This window comes from Corythoichthys intestinalis, chromosome 19, assembly GCF_030265065.1.
Source record: "Corythoichthys intestinalis isolate RoL2023-P3 chromosome 19, ASM3026506v1, whole genome shotgun sequence".
Taxonomy (NCBI): Eukaryota; Metazoa; Chordata; class Actinopteri; order Syngnathiformes; family Syngnathidae; genus Corythoichthys; species Corythoichthys intestinalis.
Window position 1 is genome coordinate 12485809 of NC_080413.1, and position 19218 is coordinate 12505026.

The window sequence follows — 19218 nt, forward strand, 5'->3', positions numbered from 1 at the left end:
CTCTGAGGAATGCTTCCAGCACCTTGTTGAATCAATGCCACGAAGAATTGAGGCAGTTCTGAAGGCAAAAGGGGGTCCAACCCGTTACTAGCATGGTGTACCTAATAAAGTGGTTGGTGAGTGTATATACTGTTCATAATTTTATCAAAAACTCAACCTCAAATTAAGCATCTTAACTCTTAGACAGTGACTTGACATCACGAATCTGCGATTCCAAACAATCTGAATCGAATCAGCTCTCGACATCGTTCCATCTTGTGATGTCAAACGCAATCAAGTCAAGATCAACTCATCAAATAATTAATACGCAGTACTGCAACGTGCAAAAGATGACGCGGATGCAGTTGCAATAAAGTTAAAACGTCAAGTACGGCTGATTTATTGGAAGTGGAAGGGTTTAATACGAGACACATGGTTTCAATAGATAGCGATTTGCAAGCGATGTAAAAGTGACTTATACAGGAGCCTGTCAAGGGAAGGAAAATGATAGAAGACAGACACAGCTGCAAGCCGGACGGTAAAGATGACGACAAGCTTTAATTTTACCAAGCACAGTAATGTTTATTAACAAACTCATGTCGTTGATTTACAGTATCTTTGTCTTTATTGTTTGCCTTTGAACCTGACTGTCCTTTCCAAAACAAACCAATATGAATTAGGATAACACTACAGTGTTCCCTCCTGTTTTCATGATACTAAAATTCGAACCTAGTTACAGTCCTCGTATATCTATATTACTGGCCTGAAAACGACAAACTCCACCATAAATGCTGACTTACATGTAATAAAATCTAAACTCCTAAAAACTAGAATGATCTCTAAAAGTACAATTTCTGTTGCAGTAATTTTAGCGCTTGTTGCCATGGCAAATTAATGAGTTTCCTTTGGATTGCATTAACTCTGCTCCGTTTTATTGGCGTGTTACAAGAGATCAAAAAGCGAGTTAAGTGGCAGAGTGGGAGGCCCGACACTCCGTTTCCTCTCAAGCGTGGAGGCCCAACATTGGGCGAGACTACGTTTTCCCTCGTTTGTCGCGCCGCGTAGTGTCCGACTGATCGGCGGCCAGTCGGCTGGCTTTTGAAGACAGTCGTCTCTGTCGCTTCCTGAGTCGGCCGGACCAAAGCTCATTGTAACTAAACAAATGGAATGAATTACCCAACTGGAGCAAATTACTGATTTTTTCCCCCTCCTCCCCCATTAGAAGTCGTTTTTTTAGTATTACATATGCGTTCATGTCATGAACAGAAACTAAATGGGGAAGTTGTAAAAGTTCATTCCCAGGCTTGTCATTAACAGTTACGCTCCTTTGGATGGTTTGAGAATTTTTGCTTTTTTAAAAATATTTTCTCCCACCGATAATTCCAAGGATGACGGAGGCAAATGAGCTGCAGGATGCCTTTAAGCTGGAGTCTTACATCCACTAAATGTATTCTTTCCAGACCTAGCTCACAGACACAAGCACTGAATGGAACAGTCTTGGACTAAACAAAAAAATGCACTATGGAGTTAAACATACTGTACGGGAAAAAAAAACAAAAAACAATGGGAGTGGCATGCAAATATAAATCACGACGCTCGAGTCACTTGCAATCAACACCTAGCTAGTCCTTTTTTTCCTTGATGGCCATTTCTTTATTTTATCCTAGTGCAGTCAAAAACTGCTGGCTATTTTAATTTTCATCTTAGTCTAAAGCCCCTTTCAGACTTACAGTGGGGCAAATAAGTATTTAGTCAACCACCAAGTTTTCCTACTTGAAAAGATTAGAGAGGCCTGTAATTGTCAACATGGGTAAACCTCCACCATGAGAGAGAATATGAAAAAAAAAAAACCAGAAAATCACATTGTTTGATTTATAAAGAATTTATTTCCAAATTAGAGTGGAAAATAAGTATTTGATCAGCTACAAACAAGCAAGATTTCTGGCTGTCAAAGAGGTCTAACGTCTTCTAACGAGGTCTAACGAGGCTCCACTCGTTACCTTTATTAATGGCACCTGTTTTAGCTCATCATCGGTATAAAAGAAACCTGTCCAGAACCTCAGTCAGTCACACTCCAAACTCCACTATGGCCAAGACCAAAGAGCGGTCGAAGGACACCAGAGGCAAAATTGTAGACCTGCACCAGGCTGGGAAGACTGAATCTGCAATAGGTAAAGCACTTGGTGTAAAGAAATCAACTGTGGGAGCAATTATTAGAAAACGGAAGACATACAAGACCACTGATAATCTCCCTCGATCTGGGGCTCCATGCAAGATCTCACCCCGTGGTGTCAAAATGACAACAAAAACGGTGAGCAAAAATCCCAGAACCACACAGGGGGACCTAGTGAATGACCTACAGAGAGCTGCGACTACAGTAACAAAGGCTACTATCAGTAACTAAATGCGCCGCCAGGGACTCAAAACCTGCACTGCCAGACGTGTCCCCCTGCTGAAGAAAGTACACGTCCAGGTCCGTCTGCGGTTCGCTAGAGAGCATTTGGATGATCCAAAAGAGGACTGGGAGAATGTGTTATGGTCAAATGAAACCAAAATAGAACTTTTTGGTAGAAACACAGGTTCTCGTGTTTGGAGGAAAAAGAATACTGAATTGCATCCGAAGAACACCATACCCACTGTGAAGCATGGGGGTGGAAACATCATGCTTTGGGGCTGTTTTTTTCTGCAAAGGGACCAGGACATCAATTTTTCAAGACTTTTTAAGGTATTATTTCCAAATTTATAAGTTCAATGCTTTTAAGACTTTTTAACACCCCGCGGGAACCCTGGCTAGCGCGAAAACTATGCTACGAGTTGCATTTAGTGATTATCACTCAACACAGTGTTTTAAAGGCTAAAGCAAAATTACATATTCTCTCTTGCTAAGATATGAAAACAAATCTTTCGACTTGTTTCAAAAAAGCAAACCTACAGCATAACTTGAAGCACATTCTAATGCCGGTACACTGCAAGTTGAAGTACTTCGCGTACAATATGAAAATGTCACGCAAAGAGGTGGGTAGAGTAGCCAAAAAAATTACTCAAGTAAGAGTAGTATTACTTCAAACTAATATTACTGAAATAAGTAAGTATAGTAGTCAACCAAAAAATGTACTCTATTGCAAGTAAAAAGTATTTGGTGAAAAAAATACTCAAATAATTAGTAACATTGTGAGTAACTGCTTCTGATGTTTGATTTTCTTTTCAAACAATTGTATTTTTTCTCAGCACAAACTTATTTATATGAACTGTTATTAGTATACTGTACTACAACATTATACATAAACACATTAAGCCAAACAAATACAAAAAAACCCCATTGCGTTACAGTGAGATAGAAAAATAAAGAAATCAAGCAACACAGAATTGTCCAAAGAGCATGAGTGTCCTTTGGTCAAATTAAATGGATCATATCCCCGGTTTTCCTTGGTCAATCGGTGCCAAATGAAAATTGGGAGAGAGGTTAAAATCTGCGATTTCGACTCATGATGACAGCAGTGCTCTATGTCAGATACTTAATTTTTACAGGGCTGTGATGGCCGGCATGATCGTAGAACGGCAAGCTTGAGTCTGATTGGTATAATGGAGTCATGTGATTATTGTTACGACATCTCACTGGTGAAACCCACTGTTGGCTTCTCTGGCAAAAAAGTTAAATATAATATTTAGAATAAAGAAGAAAAATGTAACGACTTGTGTAGCCCAAAGTAGCAGAGTAAGAGTAGCGTTTCTTCTTCACACATCTACTGAAGTAACAAGTTTTTAATTTTTCTCATAAAGTTACTCAATTTAATATAATGCAGTAAATGTAATGCGTTACAACCCATCTTTGGTCATGCATTGTGAAGATAAGACAGAGACTATGTCGTATTTTCATGTCTTTGTCGTCTCTTCACACAAATACTGGCATTCGTCTCGTTATGTTTTAGTCCCTCAAGACACGTTTTTAGCTCGTCAGTGTTACATCATCGTCACGGAAAAAATCTTCGTTGACGAAACATTTTCGTTATCGTCGTCGTTGACAAAAACAACAATGCTCTTCATTCATGTAAAGCTCTCAGTTTGTTTAATATTGGTCACTAGTAAAAAGGGATCCATCTGCTACTTTTTGCAGTGCAGACGGCGATAGACGTCCAATCCGTTTTGACCGGGAGGGCTGAGAGCGATCATTCACTCAGACATAATCATTTAACAGCAAAAAGTTAAGGCAAAAAGTTAAACAATAAAAACATTTGCAGATATACAAAACAACCTTGAAAAAGCAAAATATTCTTAAATTTTTCTTCATTGTCAAGAGAACAGCACCAGCGCTACATTACAAAAAAAAACACACATTAAACGATCATTTTCACAAGAAGAGAGGAAAAAAGAATAACTGTTTTATGCATCGGAAGCAATTTTTTTCTATGACTTGACATTCCAAACCTTGTAAAAATAGTTAAAAAGACAAAAACACAGGCACAGCCCAGAACAAAAACAAGCACACACAAACACGCACACATTTACTGGAAAAGTGACAAAGCATTGCAGCGGCCGAAGAAAAACGAAAAAAAAAAAAAAAAAAAAAGTATGCAAAACCACTTGGTGGGTGACGGGGGAATAAAACAGCCTCCCTCATTATCAAGGGTGGAGATCTACCACAAGTGCGTTACTCATCCAATACTCACTTTATTCCAATATATTTATATTTAGATCAATAATAGTGTAAACACTGGGCAGCACCCACAGAAAAAAACAGGATGAAGAACTTAACGGTCTACTGATAACTCCTGATATGACCAATTCCAATTGGAATTACCGTTAGTGCCGCATTTAGCATTTCAAAGGGAGAGTCTGTGGTGTTAAAATTGCTAACAAGAGTTGAATGTGGCCTCGCTTCACTCAAACACGCCATCCCCAACCTTTGGAGTGAATGAATAAGCCAGGCCCCTCGCTAATATGCAAGACCATTCTCAAACATGGGTATGAAAAGTGTCCGGTTGGTCTGAACAGTTTTAATGTTTTACATTGAGAGTATGGCATACTCCCAATGTGATCATTCAACATACCTAGTTTATTATGACAAAGCAGCGAACAGGAAGGGGTTATGGGGGAACAGAAAAAAAGAAACACAAGAGAAGAAATAAAAGAAACACAAACAAACAACAAAAAGAAATACATTGAACATCTACACTAACTACTAATATGTTGGTGCTATTGTCAGCTAGATGTATTTCCGGTTGACACCATGTGGGGGGGCCTGTTGACCAGGGAAAGAGGGGGATGGGGCTGGGGGAATCTATAAGCTAAGTGGTTGAAAGGGGTAGAATCTGGGACCCAGTAATCGTGTGAATCCCTTATGAGTGTAAGCCTGTTGGCGACCGACCCTACGCCGCCCCATCACCACTCCCGGCACCAGGACCCCCCAACCAGGCGACCAAATTCAAAGACGGCAGTTTTGCATTACGATAAATTCCATTTGAAAAATAAACCTGAAGATAGCCAAAAGACAAACCTGGAATCTTCTGAATCGTAGTCAGACATTTTATCCATTGCACCACTAGCCCTACGATCTGTTTAGAGCAGTGATCGGCAACCCAAAATGTTGAAAGAGCCGTATCGGATCAAAAAAAACAAAAATGGCTGGATCCTCAAAAAATTAACACCCTTATATTAGCCTTATAATGAAGGGAACTCATGCTGTATGTATCTATCTTAGCTAAATTAGCCTACTATCAAAATGATTAAGTATGCTACCAATACATATTGAGCCTTCATGATTACTGTATTTTCCGCTCTATAAGGCGCACCTGAAAGCCTTCATTTTTCTCAAAAGTCGACAGTGTGCTTTATAATCCGATGCGCCTTCGATATTGGTTAATCATGGCATGACATTCCATTTAGCTCAGCTCCATCTTGTGGATGCATAATACAACGCCAACCACTACTACAACTGCGCCTTATAATGCAGTGCGCCCTATACATGAATACGGTTTAGAAATAGGCCAAATAGGCCATTCATTGATACTTATAATCTGATGCACCTTAGTCCAGAAAAATAAATGTTTATTTTCCCTGCAGTGCAACCTATAGAGAATGTGACTACTCTGTTGTACGATCCCGCCTCGAGTTTAACTCATTACAATATCAATAAATTAGAGGAGTGTTAGTGTCATAGTAGTAGTCCTCCTCCTACAAAAAAAATTAAAACTATAAAAAATGTAGTTCCCGCCTGCATCTTTTTCCATTCTCAATAATTTTTGAAAAAGCTCCAGGGACCCATGAGGGCAGCGCTTAATGAGCCGTATGCGGCTGTACAGCTGCGGGTTGCTGACCCCCGGTTTAGAGCCTCTGCATACTACTGCGGAATACTGTCTCAGCGAAAAATGCAAATAATGTATTTAGATAAGAAAGCTTATGTGCACCTGCCGTAACCCGGATTCGAACCGGGGTTGCTGCGGCCACAACGCAGAGTACTAACCACTATACGATCACGGCACAGGTCTCCTTTGTTTAGTTAAAACGTCAGTCCATGACTGATGCTTTCAACAAAGCTGATGCACAGAAAGACAGACAGGCTTCATGATCTGGAGACGTAAGAAACAATGTGAGATTCATTCTAGCCAATAAACAGTCCTTATCTATAGCAGATATTGAAACAACCACGATTCAAATGTTTGGAACAACTATTCTGTGCAAATTCATTTTTTAGAGAAGAGCAGTGATTCTTCTGAAGTACTGTAAATTCCATTTACCTTCTTTTTTCATGAATATGTGAGCGCAGATTTAAATGCTACCAATGGCAGATTAGAAATTTGACATTTTATTTTGCATATTGGAGATATGGACATATTTTTCAATCCATTCTATGTGTAAGTGTGTGTGCACTCTACGGGGCAGCTTTGAATCTCATGACGCTTTGTGTAATGACAATAAAGCTAAAGACAAAAAATTATCGGTACCTACCGTGACCCCGATTCGAGCAGGGGTTGCTACAGCCACAACGCAGAGTACTAACTTCTATACAATCACGGCACAGGTCTCCTCCATTTAGCTGAAACATCAGTCCATCAATGATGTGTGCAACAAAGCCGACGTACAGTCAGACGGACAGGCTTCTTGATCAGCAGACGTAAAAAACAATGTGAGATTCATTCTAGCCAATAAACAGTCCTTATCTATAGTAGATATTGAAACAACCACGATTCAAATGTTTGGAACAAGTATTCTGTGCAAATTCATTGTTTAGAGAAGAGCAGGGATTCTTCTGAAGTACTGTAAATTCCATTTACCTTTTTTTCATGAATATGTGATCGCAGATTAAATGCTAGCAACGGCAGATTAAAAATTTGGCCTTCTTTGTGAGTTTGCCTGAGTAACCCAGATATTCCAGGTCAACATAATGAAACACAAGAGTCTTACATTGGTCTCACTACCACATGAAAATACTTGAGTCAGGAGTCAAACCTAGAATTTTCTAAACCATAATCAGACACATTATCCATTGTGCCACTATCCCCACGATCAGTCTAGTTCCTCTGCATGTCACTGTGGAATACTGTCTCAGTGAAAAATGCAAACATATCTAAAGAAAAAAGGTGATCTGTACCTGCCGTGACCCGGATTCGAACCGGGGTTGCTGCGGCCACAACGCAGAGTACTAACCACTATACGATCACGGCACAGGTCTCCTTCAGTTAGCTGAAACATCAATCCATCACTGATGCTTGCAACAAAGTCAACACACAGTAAGACGGACAGGCTTATTGATCTAGAGCAGTGTTTTTCAACCATTTTTGACTGACGGCACGTTTTTACATTGAAAAAAATCTTGCGGCACACCACAAACCAAAAATGTTCCAAAATTATTCTCTGTACAGTATATTTAATTATAAAATAATTTCTCAGTATGTATACTTACTCAGTGTGAAACTTGAGCCTGTTTAGATGAACACAAAGTCGATATCCTTATTCTTCAACAGCTCTGTCTCTATTGTTATGAATTTTTTTTTTATAGCAGTTAGGCTTGAAAAAGCTCAGGATTATCAGACAGGGGGACTTGAGCAATGTCTTTAACCACATCAGGGTCGAGCATCTCGCAGACAATGGCTTTGCAGGCAGGTAGGAATAATGTCTATCACGTTGTGGGACTTTTTGGATTTAGCAACAAGGTAACTAGCTGCCTTTGAGTGCTTTCTCAATTACCTTCGTAGTTTTTATCAAAAAAGTTTCCTGTTTCTCTGTATTTTCACATAGGCGACCAAAATAGTCCATCGAGTAGTTTTGAAGTGACGGGTGTTTAGTTTGGAGATGATGTTTAGGAGAGCTGCTCGTGTCGCATTCAAGAACTGCTCGGATTTCTAGCCGTCAGCCATTTTGCTGTCGTTGACAATGTGTTGGAATAAAACACAGGAGGAGAATTGACGGTCGTCACATATGGATAAAATAGAAAGAACACTTTCGAGTATAATGACACATGACGAGTCTAACCAAATATTATCATTATCATAATAATAATAATAATTATCATTTATTTACGTTGATGTGAACCTGTTTTCTATCGAGGACCAAATTGATTCAGCAAATTATACAGACGTCCAGCATTGTCTTTTGGGAGTTCGCTGTATAGCCAGGACCGAGCCGTAACGTAGGACAGTATATTCACATTTCGTTGTTCATACACTGTACACTGTACATTTATTTAGCATGTTGTTCTCTATTGTATTTTTATATTAAATTGCCTTTTCAAGATGAAATGTCTGTTCTATGTGTGGATTTTATTAAGTAAATTTCCCCAAAAAATTCGACTTATACTCCGGTGCGACTTGTATATGTTTTTTTTTCTCCTCGTTGGGCATTTTATGGCTGGATCGACTTATACTCAGGAGCGACTTGTAATCCGAAAAATACGGTATGTTTGTATTTTTCTTATCTTTTGCTTGAATTCATGTTTTTGTAATGGTGTATTTTTGTTTCAATAATAAGAATTATTTCACAGTATTTTTGCTGCGTGTATTATACATGGCGTTTTAAATTTCACACAAATTATACACACTTATTTAGTGCTGCGACAATTAATCGATTCACTCGAGTAATTTGATTTGGGAAAAAAAAAAGCTTCAAATCAAATTTTGCTGCTACGAGTATTCGGTTGATTAAAGTGGCATCGTAATGTTTTTTTCCCCAAGTGTTTCCATTTAGTTTTACTGATTTGGGAGGATACACTGCCCTCTAGTGGCAATGGTGAATAAGACATAACTCGTTTAACATGGCTGAATCCAGCTGCTCCCTGTTAAGACAAACATAAATATGTTTTTGTGTGATGTAATGTGTATTTTTATGCATTTGTAATTTAGTTTATGGGTATATTTACCCGCTTTTTTGAGGGAATATGTGTTTGAATGATTTGTTAAGAGCATTGTATAAAAAAAAGTTAGCATTTTATAGCATTTGAGCTAGCGAACTTTTGCTATGCAAGTTGGCCAGTCGTTCTTTTGTTGTACTTAGATCCTCATTTATTTATTTATATACCATTTGAGGCTTATCTCAGGTATTTTAATTTATTTTTAAATGAAAGTGCAATCCTGCATAGTTTGATGAAACACTCAGGAATGATATTTTGTATTCACATTTGATATTGATTTGATTTTGAAAGGGCAATCTTAGCATCGTTTTATCTCCTAAAATTTATTCTGATTCCGATTGTTACTGTTTCATTTTGTAACATGCTAGAAAACAGGAAAAAATTTTGTTTTTTTCACCAAAAAATTCTTTATATTTATTACAAATATCTTGGTTTGAATTAGCTAATAACTTTGCTTTGATGGAGTATGACAGAATTCTGAGATGCCAGTTGAAACATTGAAATGACAAGAATAGGGGAAATTGGAAGTTGATCAAGAATTCTAAGCGATTAAAGTTGTCAGTTCATTTGATTATTGACTTGCATGGCAATAAGAAAGTTACTTCTTACACTGCCTGGACATTTGAGCATGAGATATATTTAAAATGGAGCGTGTGAAGAAGCAGCGACAAAAAGGCAGAGAAGAAAAAGTGACTCAAGATGGCTGAGGGGAGGGGTTAAAGGTCACGAACCTGACACGTGTAGCTACTTGACCCCGAAAGTGAAGAAGCGGGCGGGTCACGGAAGGCGGCGCTTTACTGTTGTGGTTTACGAGCTGCTTTAGCCAGTGCTGTTAGAAGCTCCTAAATCACAGACGGAACTCACTTTTCCCAGCTGAGATCTTAACGCTCCAACGCCTCGTCAATAATCATTTAAGAAAAGGGGGGGGGGGGGGAGTCAACAGCGAGTTCATTCAAAAGATCTATTAGCTTATGCTCAACACTAAATCAACATAGTCATAGAGAATTTTCAAATACCAGTTTTAAAAAGTTAGAGAAAAAAAATTAAGACAATTTAGCTTCTTTTTGGAACTGGAATGCTAGTCAAGGGAGAATAAATTATGAAAAATTCAAAACCTTTAGGCTTTTGTTAGCAAAGAATGTCAAGAAAAGACTACTAGAACCGCTAAACTATCAGAGGCAGTTGTTTGCTGACTTTTTTGATATGAGTTGGAACTCATCTTAAATCTGAAAACAAAAGAGTCTGCAGACCAATATTTATTAATGTACAGTGATCCCTTACTTATTGCTGTTCATGGGGACCAGAATTGACCGTTTAAAGTGAAAAACCACGAAGTAGTGTCAACCCCCCCATTTTTTGTTGTTGTATATGCCATAATTTTCGCACTGTATGGCACACCTGACTATAAGCCGCACCCACCAAATTTGACACGAAAGCAGCATTTGTTCACAGATAAGCCGCACTGGACTACAAGCAGCAGATGTTCTCAGTGCATTATGGGATATTTACACCAAAAGATGTTAACCGGTAACACTTTATTTGACAACGGCATCATACGACTGTCAAAATGAACCACCATTGCTTCAATAAGCTTCATTTGGCCATCACTGCTGCCTTAGGGGAGACAGTCCACCTCTGCTGCCATCTGCTACCAACACTGTTTTTGTCCAACATGCCTCCTAGCATGCATTGCAGCACTACAGATGTAAATAACAATCAAAATTCATGTTCAGTTTTAATTATTTCTTCAGTTACTATATCAGTTGTTTCATTAATTGCTGTTATGGTACTTAGTAACACTTTATTTGACAGAAGACTGTCATTAGACAATCATAACTATGACATGACACTGTCATGAGCAATAATGAATGCTCATAACAGATTTCATTTAGTGTTATTCGGCAAATTATCTCGCATTTTGAATGGCTGTAAAATATTCAAGATGGACATAAATGGAGTTAGTGACAATTTGCCAGATGACACTTAATGACATCTGTTATAAGCATTCAGTAATACCGATGATAGTGTCATGTCATAATTATGACGGTCTTATGACAGTCGTATGACGCCGTTGTCAAATAAAATGTTACCTAGTCACTGAAATAAATCAACAAATAAACCACACTGGACTATAAGCCGCAGGATTGAAAATGAAGGAAAAAAGTAGCGTCTTATAGTCCGAAAATTACGGTACAATATCAATAATTGTATACAAAACCCTTTGAATGCATGTTATCCTTAGAACATTAAAGAACAGTTTGAAACAAAGAAATAAAATATTTATGAAATAAAAAAAACATACATAAAATATTTTATAAATAATAATACATACTGTCTACGCTATCATATGATAAATGCGTGTGAGTGTGTGTGTTTGTGTAAGTACAAACCTACGTAGTGCGGAAAACACAGACAAGGCTGATAAACAGTTTCTGCTCTTGCAACCCTCTTTAAAATAAACTGCTGTATTTTAAGCCAAAAGAACTGTTGTGTTTGATAGAACAATATGTCTTTATGCTGCCTTAGCAGATTCATGGCGCATTAAGTCCCCGAACTATTTTTAACTTGTCCGTCTTACCCTGAAGACCCCCGTTTACAGACGTCGCGCAACCGCTCTTGTTTCAACCTAGCCATAAAAACAAGGTAAGTGATTATATTTATTATTCAATATGTCTGTCATTTTTAGCTTATCACAATTAATAGATTTTTAATATTTAGTTGAAAAAAAAAAGACTTAAAAAAATTATTCACTCCCGTATTTGAAATTTTAAATGAAAAAATTGGCGTCTGTAAAAAAGTCACGGATATCTACCTCGCGGCCCTATGTGGAATAGTTTGGACACCACTGATATAATCGATCCAAACAAAGAAAAATTGACAAAAGACGTTTAAAAGGGCAAATTCATGAAAAAAAAACATTCCGACCACTCCTTGATGTCTGCGATTTCTGCATTGCGACCCTTGTTAAATTACCATGTTTAACCCATAAAATCCAACTGTGACCATTCACATCTGTGTCTTGACACTCGATGATACATGCTACATGGAGTTTTTGAATCGAAACAAGTACGTGATAATATTTTGTTAAAATCATGGTGTCTTTAATTCTGCTCCCGCGTGCTCTCACTTCCAGTTAGGATTTTGCTGGTTAAATTTTTTTTTTTTTTTTTTAAATGCCCTCTGTAAGATGTGCTTTAATGCTTTTGCACAATAACAGTATTTACAATAATTAATGCAATTATGTGTGTTTAAAACTAGGTGTTATGATTATGTTTTCTCATGTAACAGTCTATTCACATGTGCTTTAGTGAGTAAAGTTTCTGTTTTCAGTAAACGTCACCATAATGTTTCATTCTGGTTTCTGTTCTCAGTAAATTATACAATCTCGATAAAACAAAACTTACGCATGTGCAATGAATGCTCTCCCACTTTTTAATAAAAGGCTGCGCTCCTCAGGGGAAGGTCAGATAAGCTTGTTGTGAGCCACCCGCTCCGCATCAACCTTCCTCCTGACGGCCGTCAGCGTAAAACCTTATCTCTGTCTCCGTTCTGATCCTTGTCTTCGTCCTCCTCTAGGTCTTTATTATTTTGCTAGATACAAGTATTAAGTTTAGACCTAACACCCTCCTGTTCAAATTTTTCTTCCCCCAGAAAAATTATATTTTAAGCTTTCCAAGGATGTATCACACATGCATATAGGAAAATTTTGAAATTTGGCCAAAATGGAGGTCTCAGAGCGGAACTTCAAGTCACCTGAGTGTTTTCCGCTGTAGATATAAGTAATGTGTACATAAATATGTTGTTAAACTCTTTTATTCTTATAACAAGATACTTGTAACAAGATCAAAAAGTCCGCGATGCACTGAGGGCACAAAAGCTGAGGAGCGAAGTAGTAAGGTATAACTGTATAACAAATAGTGCTGCAACGATTAATCAATTAACCCGAGTAATTTAATTAGAAAAAAGCTTCAAATCAAATTTTGCTGCTTCGAGGATTCATTTAATTAGAGTGGTGGTGCAATGGTTTGTTTTAAAAGGATTTGAATTTAGTTTTATTGATTTGTGTGGATATACTGCCCTTTCGTGGCAACAGTGAATATGACTCATCGAACATGGCTGATTCCAGCTGCTCCCTGTTAAGACCAACATAAAAAGTTTTTGTTTGAGTTCATATGATTGTTTATGCATTCGTCATTTAAGTTTAGAGGTGTATTTAGCAGTTTTTTGTGGGGAATATATGTTTGAACGATTTGTTAAGAACATAGTTTAAAAAAAAAAACATTTTACAGCATTTAAGCTAATGGACTTTTGCTTTGCAAATTAGCCAATTGTTCTTTTGTTGTACTTCGATCCTCATTTATTATTATTTTTCCTTCCGTTTGAGGCTAAGCTCATAGAATTTTAATGTATTTCCAAATGCATTTATTGCTCTTGTGAAATGAAAGTGCAATTCTGCATAGTTGAAAAAAAAATTGGAATTTTATTTTGTAGTCGCATTTAATGTTCATTTGAATGTGCAACCTCATCAAGCCTTTGTTTTACATCTAAAATCTAAAATCTATTCTGCAACACACTAAATGTTCCTAATCCGATTACTCAAGTATTCGATTACAATAGCTGCAGCCCTAATAGCAAATGTTTTCATCACCAATAAAGGCATTTGAACAGGAATTTGCAGGCGGCCAGAGGGTGAGGTGCTGAAAATCAAACAGTCGTGTGTTCCCTATTGATGAACAGTCGACACAGAGAGTGTCAAAGGAAAGAGCAGCGTTATGGTGATGATGATGACTCTAAATGAATCTTGTGCTCTCCAGCATAGTTTATTAGTTTAGGCCAACGGCCACTTGCAGCCTCGTCGAGTGGACGCTAATTGTACGCGCGCTCCTTAAGCATCGACCGCAGCAATAATAGACGGAATTATGCTATAAATTCCCTCCAGATGTGCGCTCACACCAGCCCCCCCTCTCCAATTTGACGCTTCACACACCCGCCATCTGCGCGCACGCAGTTCCACGCACACAAGTTGTGGCTTCGGTGAAGTGTTTGCATTGTCAGATTGTTTCCATACCGGGTGTTAGTATGCTGCGTTTCCTCACCGCCGCTGCAATTACAAGCGGTATTAGCTGATGAGTGTTTTGTTAACCTCCTAATAAGATGTCCTCCTGCCTATGCTGAGCTCACACAGACGCCATTCAATAATAAGCAAGCCTGCTTGAAGAAGAAAAAGAAGAAAACACCATCGGACAGCTTATGACAGAATTTTAATATCCTCTTTCACTTAAAGATTCTTTAAAATTGACACATTCATATTTACAGTGAACCCTCACCTACTCCGGAATTTTTCTGTACAGTCAACTCCCATTAGGTTAAAATCTGACTTGATGAAAAATAAAAACATTTGCTGCTTTAGTTTTACCACTTCTACACAATTTATACTTCGCGCCTGGACTCTGTTAAAAAAAAAATTAAAAAAAAATTGTATCATATCGTATAACATCGCTTTGTGGAAACCAAAAGATGACTTTGGCCGAGTCAGTTTTCTAAATAAGAAACAAAAAGCTTGTTCATTTGTCTTTTGTTGAAGGTTATCTATAAGTGATACATAAACATAAAAGAATTCAACGTTGTATATGTAGTTCATAGACCAAACTGTTCAAACAATGGCTATTTGTACATCAATCAGTCCTGTAATTTTTTACAATAGTGCAAACTACATGTAGTAAACTCTTTGTAGATACAAGTAACAGTTTTTATTATTATTACAGTAGACAATAGTTTTATTTTATGTTGCCATTTTAGGGCCTCCAAACCCTCATGACAGGCAAGCAAGAAAGAAACAGCCCAAAGCAATGAAAACCAAAGGTCAACCGATATGGGATTTTCAAAGGCTGATACCGATTTAATAATAATAAAAGACAATTCAGTCGATTGTTGATGTCTAAAGCCAGTTTTGTAAGCCCATATTTGAGGCAGATACTTCTTTACTCTAATAGTGGAAAATCACAAAATTTCACAAAGATTATCACTCAAACAGTGAACTTAACAGTTATCCAATTATATCGGCTATAAACTGGTTGATATCTTGAAAAAAACAGTCCAAATATCTGCCGGCGAATGTATCGGTCAACCTTTATAAGAAAGATCAACACGGAAACAGCGAACAGAAAAGTTATCCTAATATATGCTGCAACGATGACTCGATTAACTCGAGTAATTCAATTAGAAAAAAGCTTCAAATCAAATTTTGCTGCTTCGAGTAATTGTTTAATTAGAGTGGCGTTGTAATGGTTTGTTTTGAAAGTGTTTGCATTTAGTTTGATTGATATGGGTGGATACACTGACCTCTAGTGGCAACAGTCAATATGAAATAACTCATTTAACATGGCTGAATCCAGCTGCTCCCTGTTAAGACTAACATAAGCATATATATATATATATATATATTTTTTTTTAATGCATTCGTAATTTAGTTTATAGGTATATTTAGTTGTTTTTTTTGTGGTAACATGCGTGAACGATTTGTTAAGAGTATTGTTAATAATAAAAGTTAGCATTTTATAGCATTTAAGGTAGCGGACTTTTGCTGTGCAAGTTATCTGAATGTTATTTTGTTGTACTTAGATCCTCATTTATTTATTTTCTTAATACTGTTTGAGGCTAAGCTCAGGTATTTTGATTTATTTTTAAATGAAAGTGCAATCATGCATAGTTTGAAGAAACACTTGAGAACTATATTTTTTGTTCGCTGTTGTTTGTTTTTGTTTAATGCTCTTTTGGAAGTGCAATCCTAGCAAGCGTTTGTTTTACATCTCCTAAAATTTATTCTGCAACGCATTAAATGTTCCTAATACGATTACTCGATTATTCGAACTAGTTCAAAGATTAATCGACAGCTAAAAAAATCGATAGCCTAAGCCCTAATCGGCCAATACTCGATCTTGAAAAATGTCCATATATTGGTCACACCATAGGCAGAGTTTGACTTTTGTGGCGGGGGGGCCAAAACATGTTGATGACCTCGAAACACAGTGCCAGCAATAAAATTAACTTACAACATATATGCTCGGATAGTAGCTTAGCCCATGCTCGTACATACAGGCATCCCAGCTGAGTGTGTGTGCTTGCCTGTGTGAGCGTGTGCGTTTTTCTGTCTTACCTAGTGGTAAAGTAGACGTTGCATCCTTTTTGACTGAATATTCCAGCCAAGAATATTTATAATCATACGCTGAAAATGAACTTTTTGTGTGTGTGTGTGTGTCCCGTCATTTTTTTTTAGGGAATTCTAAATCAGCCCGCGAAGGACAGCTATGCTTTGGCCAAGATCGTCGTCCATTGACTATGATACGCCCGGTGGGGGCTCTGTTGTACAATTAACATCTTTAGTGGGGCAAACTGAAACTCCACTCACCATTTTGGCAGGGCTCTCTGGCATTTCATGGTCCACGTCTTCAATCCTTGGTTCTTGCTTAGTAGCTGTTGTCGCTTTTGAAGGCTTAGGTTTGAAAAAATTACGTATGTCCATCTTACATCTTCTGTCCTCAGGTGGTGTTGGCTAAGCAAAGCAAATGACCGTCTCTAAGGTGCTAGTCACATGAATTGTTTGAAAAATAATTTTGATGCTTTATTCAAATGTTTTTTTGTTCTTTTCATTCATTTTTTTTTGTTTGTTTTCTTGCTTTACAACTTTTATAGACAAAATTTTAGTCTTAATAAAGTCTTAATTTTAAATATATACGCACACACGCATATTATATATATATATATATATTAGGGCTGTCAAACGATTAAAATTTTTAATTGAGTTAATTACAGCTTAAAAATTAATTAATCGTAATTAATCGCAATTCAAACCATCTATACAATATGCATTATTTTTCTGTAAATTATATATATATTTTGTAAAATTGTTGGAATGGAAAGATAAGACACAAGATGGATATATACATTCAACATACGGTACATAAGGACTGTAGAGGGCATTTCACTCTACTGTCATTTAAATCTGTCTATGCTGTCCTCACTCCGAAGCATCTACTTTTTCCAAAGCTAGACAGCTAGTTAACGACGCCTTAATAATCAGACTTCTTCCTTTTTCGTCTGATTTATTAATAAAATAGCCTCAAACCATTGTCCTCTTTAGACCGTCGTAAAACTACAAAAAAAAAAGTACACAAGCGTTGCATTAGCAACAACGTTAGCTTAGCACTCTATACAGGTTCACTAAACATAAAGAAAAAAGCGTCTCATACAAAAAATATAACATTTCGCTTACTAACATAATATGTACATTCTTTACAACAACCATACTTACGACAAATCTTGTTCAAAGATCATGTAAGCACAACATTACAAAGTAGGCGTCAGCCCAAGACGTCGTGCAGCCATATTGAACTGGCAAGAAAACAATAAACCTTGTCGCAAAGCGACCACAAGAGTTCGCTGTTAGACAGCACAAAAAGCCTTGCTGCAAAACTTACCAAAAGGGAGAATACTGTCTGAGTGGGACATGTGCGTTAATTGCGTCAAATATTTTAACGTGATTAATTAAAAAAATTAATTACCGTGCGTTAACGCGACAATTTTGACAGCCCTATATATACGTATACTTCGGCCACCTTAATCGAAAGCCAAAGGAGCAAGTTACTTAATGTTATATAACTATATAATGTTATATGATGGCAAGCTTTCACACAAGGCCAAAATTCAGTGCATGCTTGAAGATACTCCAAAGTAACTATGCCTGAAAAGCCACACAAACCCCAAAGGTAAAAGTAGTTAAATTTTGATGGCTCAGCATTATCGTGAGAGAGTTCAAAGAACCAACAGGTTAGGAAATGGAGCTCGTTCAAAACGATGACCTTAAATTAAAAGTATAACGAATGTTGATGGTACAAAAGTGTTGTTTCACAATGGTATCAGATAAGACTCCATGACAGGCGATACTCAAAATCAATTGACTTGACCCAAAAAAAAAACAAAAAACAAAAAAAAACTGATCTGGTCATGGCAAGTAAACTCTTCGGTATCTCAAAAAGCCTAAGTGACAAATGGATAACGACGCACAGATTTTCTCAAGTGCAGTTTTCCATCTTTTCCCCCTGATGGGGATATTCATGGCAGAGCTTGGAGAGCATTGACCCCGGACAAAAGGCAGAGGCAGCAAGCGGGGGAATATCAGCGTCTATTTCTGGAGGGTGAGGAAGAGCGAAGAGGAAAAGCGTGGTCAGACTTAATTATTATGTACGCTTCAGCTGAAACGCCAGTCGGGAATTTTTTTGCCATTTGCACTGACGCCCGGGTTTTTTTTGTACTTCTACTTTGTTTCACATTGTGTGGGTGTAACCTAGTAGTGGAATTGCTTCATATTGATGGTAAAAATAAAAAAAAAATAAAATAAAACTCATTGGCTGCCATTGACCGCCGCCATAGATGTCCAATCCAATTAGACAGCTGTCCTAGTTGAAATGGATTTGAGGATATCATTGTCAATGGTAGTGAATAAGATTGTAAAATCTTTCATTTGTGTTTATGCTTTCAAATAGACAGTAAATCAAGTCAAGAAAGTTCATTAAAAAACATATTTTTTAAAAACAATAACACTTTATGTTTTGTAGTGCTGCAAAGATTAATTAACTCGTCATTCGATTAGAAAAAAGCTTGGAATCAAATTTAGCTGCTTCGAGGATTTGTTTAATTAGAGTGACGTTGTAATGATTTGTTTTGAAAGTGTTTGCATTTAGTTTTTACTTATTTGGGTGGATACGATGCCTTCCGATGGCAACAGTGAATATGACATAGCTCATTTCATTTAGCCGAATGCAGCTGCTCCCTGTTAAGACCAACGTAAGGTAACTTATTGTTCGAGCTAATGTTTTTTTATGCATTTGTAATATAGT

The 19218-nt window shown here is 37.3% G+C and overlaps 2 non-coding genes across 2 annotated transcripts; both read right to left on the minus strand.

Moving 5' to 3' along the window:
* Positions 1-6384: 6384 nt before the first annotated feature.
* trnah-gug (transfer RNA histidin (anticodon GUG)) lies at positions 6385-6456 on the minus strand. The gene has a single exon. It is a non-coding gene; the product is annotated as a tRNA-His (tRNA).
* A 1112-nt stretch (positions 6457-7568) lies between these two features.
* trnah-gug (transfer RNA histidin (anticodon GUG)) lies at positions 7569-7640 on the minus strand. Its single transcript has one exon. It is a non-coding gene; the product is annotated as a tRNA-His (tRNA).
* Positions 7641-19218: the final 11578 nt, after the last annotated feature.